Raw genomic sequence first — 6,000 nt, 5'->3', positions numbered from 1 at the left:
CATACAAAGAAGGCAGTTCCCTATGGGCAATATTTAAGATTCCGTAGAACAAACAGTACCATGGCATCCTTTGACGAACAAGCCAATGATTTAACCAGATGCCTACTAAACAGACTATCCACGTAATTTATTAGACACGGCCATTACCAGAGCCAGAAATCAGGAGAGATGAAGTCCCGAGTAGGTCTTGCAACAAAAATTAAAACAGAACTAAGATAGAGAGGGATGAAAATCCTAGATTGTGTTTTACATTTAAACAGTCCCCTTTCTAATAAAATTAAACAGGTTATATAAAAAAAACTGGTATTTAATTCAAAAAGACCCTGTTCAAGCTAACTACAGCATAAATTAGCCCATCATAGCCTTCCAGCAAGTGCCCAACCTAGGAGATACACTCACTAACTGTATCTAATTGGAGTAAGATTGGTTACAAAGAATAGCACCTAAGGGGAACCATGGATGCGGAGATTGCAAATGGTGCCCACAGTTGTGCACCTGAGTAAATCACAAATTAGCAGGCACCGATGTAAAGGTCAAAGCTTTCATATGCTGCAGAACCAATTTTGAAGTTTATGCCTTTATATGTGAACGTGAACGATTTTATGTAGGTAGTACTACACGTCCCATGCACACCCATATATATTGAGCATATATATATATTCACTCAGATCCGGGAAGGGCTCCCCACGGGTTATGCAACATATGAAAGACGAAAACAATAATCCAGCAGCATTCAAATTCTATGGTATAGAAAGAATCCCTGTAAAAGAAGGTTTGGATATAAAGAAGATATTGTTACAAGCCGAAGCAACATGGATACTAAGATCTAAGGCCTAAGGTAACTTAGGGTTAAACGATAAAATAGATCTTAGTATCTTTCTATAAACCAGCATGCTCCATGTACAGTCCCACTACGATTTGCCTCTATGTTGGTATCTATATTTTATATTTTTTTAGATCACATCTGACCAGTGACGTAGTTGCTCAGGTATTTACCGGCACTGACGTTACTGGCAGATGTGGTCTGAGAAAGCCCACATGCGCGGATGAAACAGCTGTGGCACCTTCTCACGTCTGCAACATCCTATTAGCCTCTCCCTTCATCGGCTGCTACAATCTCTTGTCACTTACAGCAATAAACCAAGCTAATGCTTCAAGAGGGGGTGAGTGCATCCTTCATTCTTTGACATTTTATTTTAAGCGACCTTGGAAGAAAAAGACCATATGCTTCTTGCTTTCTAATCCCTCAAACATGATATCTTGTAGTGTTCGGCTCGATATTGATAGCAATACAAAAAATTTTAATGAAATTATCATCTTCGACTGAAGAGCGGCTTCCCAGATCAGTCATCATCTGACATACATCCTCAGATTAAGAAGATGCCTTGGTCACTGCTCCTCTTCAGAGGGATTATAGCTGTAGGAGGATGAACCTGCACTGATGGCGTTGCTGGGGTAGTGACCGTGGAACTCCGGGGAAAAACAAAATTATTATTCTTTTTTTTAAATCAACTGGTGTCAGAAAGGTAAACCGATTTGTAAATGACTTCTATTTAACAATATTAATCCTTCGAGTACTTATCAGCTGCTGTATGCAGGGACAGGCACACAAGAGCAAAGCGGGGCTAGAGCCCCTGCCCCTTTTCTGCACTAGCCCCTGTAGTGCCCTCACAAAAAGAGCTGCAGACTCCGGGTGAAAGGTGCAGTAAAGGGATCTGTTGCTGAGGATTTGTATGTGCGTTTAATGCAGGGTGCTGTGCCCTCCCAGCAGGAAGGGGGCGCCACTTACCCTGTCATTATCTGCAATTTTTCTGCTCCACTCCACACGGAGGAGATGAGCAGAGAAGGCAGAGAAAAGACTCGTCCACAGTCTGTCCCGGCCAGAAACTCCAGTCTGTGCAGAGGGATGGGGCCATTACTGTAAGAAACTGTGTATATATGTGAATGTATGTATGCTTGTATGATGTGTCTATATGTGTGTGTGTGTGTGTGTGTGTGTGTGCCTGTATGTATTTGCCTGTTGGCTATATCTGTCTGTATATATTCCATGTTATATATGTGTCTGTGTGTGTATATATATATGTTTCTGTATGTATATTTGTACCTGTATGTATGTGTCAAAATGTATGTATGTGTGAATATTACCTATGTACTGTATGTGCTTATCTGTAATGTGCTTGTATGCATGTATGTATGTAGATGCCAGTGTATATATATGTGTATGTGCATATATATGTAGGGAATTAATGGAGGCACAGTATATACGAAATCAATAGAGGAATGTAAGCACAGTATATAGGGAAATTATGGAAACAGTCTGAAGGGAATTTATGAAAGCACAGTGTATATTTCATATATATTGGCACAGTATATTCTTCATGTATGCTGGCACAGTGTATACATCCTTAATGGTGGCATAGTATTTAGTAAAATAATGCTATATAGTTCATTAATGGGGGTACGGTATCTAATTAAAGGGATACTTATAGGCTGTTTACTTGCACGAAACCCCATACACAGTGTTACAGTGCAGGTGAACATGAGAAAAATAATGTTATACTTACTAAAATAAGTCCAGTCATTTTCTAGATATTGCCCCCATTGCTAGTATGCAAATTCAGTCTTGTGCACAATGGAGGCAGAGCCAGTTTGCCAAGCTTCCCTGCCTCTGTCCTGTATGCTGCGCTATGCCTGCCCATCTTCAGCATATTTATAATTCTTCGTTCTCACATCTTAGTTTTTGCCAATTCTTGTATATTGCAGCATATATGCATATATTTGTGTGGTGCCCATCTCTTCAGTGTAAGAACTAGGACTGTGTTGAGATTCCTGCATAAAGTAGGTGCTCGGTGATTGGTTATGGGTGCTGGGTAACTGGTACTGGGTGAGGCCGAGTACAGTGCACGTTCTGTCATATAGAGGTCAGGCAGGGGCATATAGGGTGAGATTTATCAAAACTTTTGCAAAATAAAAAAAGCTATCTGTTTGGTTGCTATAGACAACTGCGCCACTCTTCCTTCGCTCACGTTTTCATAAATTTCTTCTATAATACAGTGTATTATAGTGCATCTGTCACATGTTTTCTGTAAATAAAACTGCTGGCACAGCCAAAGTGTATATATACATGGCATGCATGGCTCCTCTGTGACATCACTCCCGCTTTCTGCAGAACATTCCCATTACTAGGGGGGGACTGGGGATGACCCAGCTGTCGTGGTCCATGTGGGAACCAACGACAGAATACATGGTAGGTGGAGGTCCTTGAAGAATAATTACAAGGAACTAGGTGCCAAGCTGAAGGGAAGGACCTCTAAGGTTGTGTTCTCTGGAATACTTCCTGTGCCATGCGCATCACAGGAAAGACAGCGGGAGCTTAGGGAGTTAAATGCATGGCTTAAGTCGTGGTGTAAGGGTTTGGGTTTTTAGAGCACTGGGCTGACTTTTCATTGGGGTACAAACTCTATTCTACGGATAATTTGCACCTGAATGGAAGGGGGTCCGCTGTGCTGGGGGAGAGAATCCTGGAAGGGGTGGCAGAGTATTTAAACTAGGTGAGTGGGGGGAGGATAATAAAGCAAAGAAAGCAGACAGTGGGATGGATAGGTTAGAGAGGGGTCAGGACATAATGGTGGGTGGAGAGTAGTCCTGTGGGGGGAGGTCAAGAGCAGTGGATAAGGAGATCCATGGGTTACAAACCAGCCTTAAAAATAAATGTAGCCCGAAAAATTGTAACCCCAATAATTAAAAAAATTCCATTAGCCCCAATAACTACAATAAGCCCCATAAACTCAAAAAATCCCATTAGCCCCAATAACTTAAATAGTACAATTAGCCCTTATAACTCAAATAATAACATTAACCCCAATAACTCAGAAAATCCCATTAGTGAGACTATATGTGTAAAACTTAATGGAAATGTAAAGTGTATGTTCACAAATGCCAGAAGCCTAGCAAATAAAATGGGGGAGCTTGAGGCCTTGATACTGGAGGAACATATTGATATAGTTGGGGTCACTGAGACATGGCTGGACTCCTCGCATGATCGGGTTGTCAATCTGCAGGGGTTTACATTGTTTCGCAAAGATAGAATGAACAGAAAAGGTGGTGGAGTCTGTATGTTAGAAGTGGTATGAAAGTCAGTGTGAACGATGCCATAGTGTGTGATGATTCTGAGGATGTGGAATCATTGTGGGTAGAATTAGAAAAGGAGGGAAATACAGAAAAAATAGTATTTGGTGTAATCTACAGACCCCCTAATATCACTGAAGAGATAGAGGGTCAGCTGCATAAACAAATAGAGAGGGCTGCCCGGGCAGGTACAGTGGTAATAATGGGAGATTTTAACTATCCAGATATAGATTGGGGTCCGGGGTTGGCTAAAACTACAAAGGGGAGAAAATTCCTACATTTATTGCAGTATAATTTTATGGGCCAGTTTGTGGAGGACCCAACAAGAAGTGATGCCTTGTTGGATCTGATCATTTCCAACAATGCAGAGCTGGTTGGTAATGTAACTGTGCGGGAAAACTTTGGTAATAGCGACCACAATATAGTTACTTTTGATTTAAAATGTAGAAAACAAAGACAGATGGGGAAGGCAAAAACATATAACTTTAAAAAGGCAAATTTCCCTGGGCTGAGATCTGCACTACAGGACATGGGGGGAGGTGTTCTCAAATACTGATACAGAAGGTAAATGGGACATCTTTAAATCAACTCTAAATAACTATACCGCTAAATATATACCAAAGGGGAGCAAATATAAACGATTAAAACTAAATCCTACATGGCTGACAAATTATGTTAAAAGAGCAATAAACAACGAAAAAATGACTTTTAAAAAATACAAATCTGATGGATCAGATATAATATTTAAACAGTACAATGAGCTTAATAAAATCTGTAAAAATGTAATAAAAACGGCAAAAATTTAAAATGAGAGAAAAGTGGCCAAAGAAAGCAAAAATAATCCTAAATATTTTTTTGATATATATAAATACAAAAAAAACAAGGACAGAGCATGTAGGACCCCTTAATAATAATAATGGGGAGGTTGTCACGGGCGATCAAGAGAAGGCGGAGCTACTGAAAGGGTTCTTTAGTTCTGTATATACTATGGAAGAAGGAGGAGCTGACATTGGACAGGTCAGTGCTGGTAACACATCATGTAATGTACTGAACTGGTTTAATGTAGAGATGGTGCAAGGTAAGTTAAGTAAAGTATATCAAAAGAAATGGACCTCATGTCCAGGATGGGCAAGAAAGAAAGGTGTATATATTAAAACGTAGCGTTTAATTCTATCTAATAAAATATCAACATATCAATTCGTATGGTCAGTAGGAAATAAACTAGGCAACTCTGTGCTCTGCAGGGCCCAGCCAGCCCAGGGCTGCCACCCACTTGGGGTTATGTACAAATAGAAACCACAAGTAGGACTATCCTGCAATGCCAACGCGTTTCTGCCAGTTAGTGTTCACTGGCGTCCTCAGGGCATCAAGTAAATATCCAACATAATTGACCAGTAATTAAAACTGTACAATAATCACTATGATTCAAAAAATCAACATATATGCCAACCGTTGTGGCTTAGTCATATATACTGCGACATTCATTTTAGTCGTACCAGAGACTCTGCAAGAAAAAATGCTCTCCCTAATTCTGTCCTGCAAAGGGAGAAAGCATGCCAAGTTCCTGCAAAGGAAAAGGGGGGGAGAGGGGGGAAATTCTATCCCTATTAATGGTCTCTGTTCCGGTCTTCTCCCTGTAAGAAAGATAGTCCATATTTACAAATTGATCCTGTGAAAAAAAGCACTAGCTGTACATAGACAGGTCCAGTCCTACTCACTGTTTTGAAGTGTCACAGCAGCATACTGTATCGGCATCTCTCACCTAGTGCGGTGAGTTGGCGTCTGACGTCACGTCCGCCCGCTCTGCCCTTATACAGCGCTCGGCTCGGCTCCACCTCTCCGCGCGGTCACAAAAAACAGCACGCGGGCGGG

This window comes from Hyla sarda, chromosome 2, assembly GCF_029499605.1.
Source record: "Hyla sarda isolate aHylSar1 chromosome 2, aHylSar1.hap1, whole genome shotgun sequence".
Taxonomy (NCBI): domain Eukaryota; kingdom Metazoa; phylum Chordata; class Amphibia; order Anura; family Hylidae; genus Hyla; species Hyla sarda.
Note: the sequence above shows the minus strand (reverse complement) of the source record.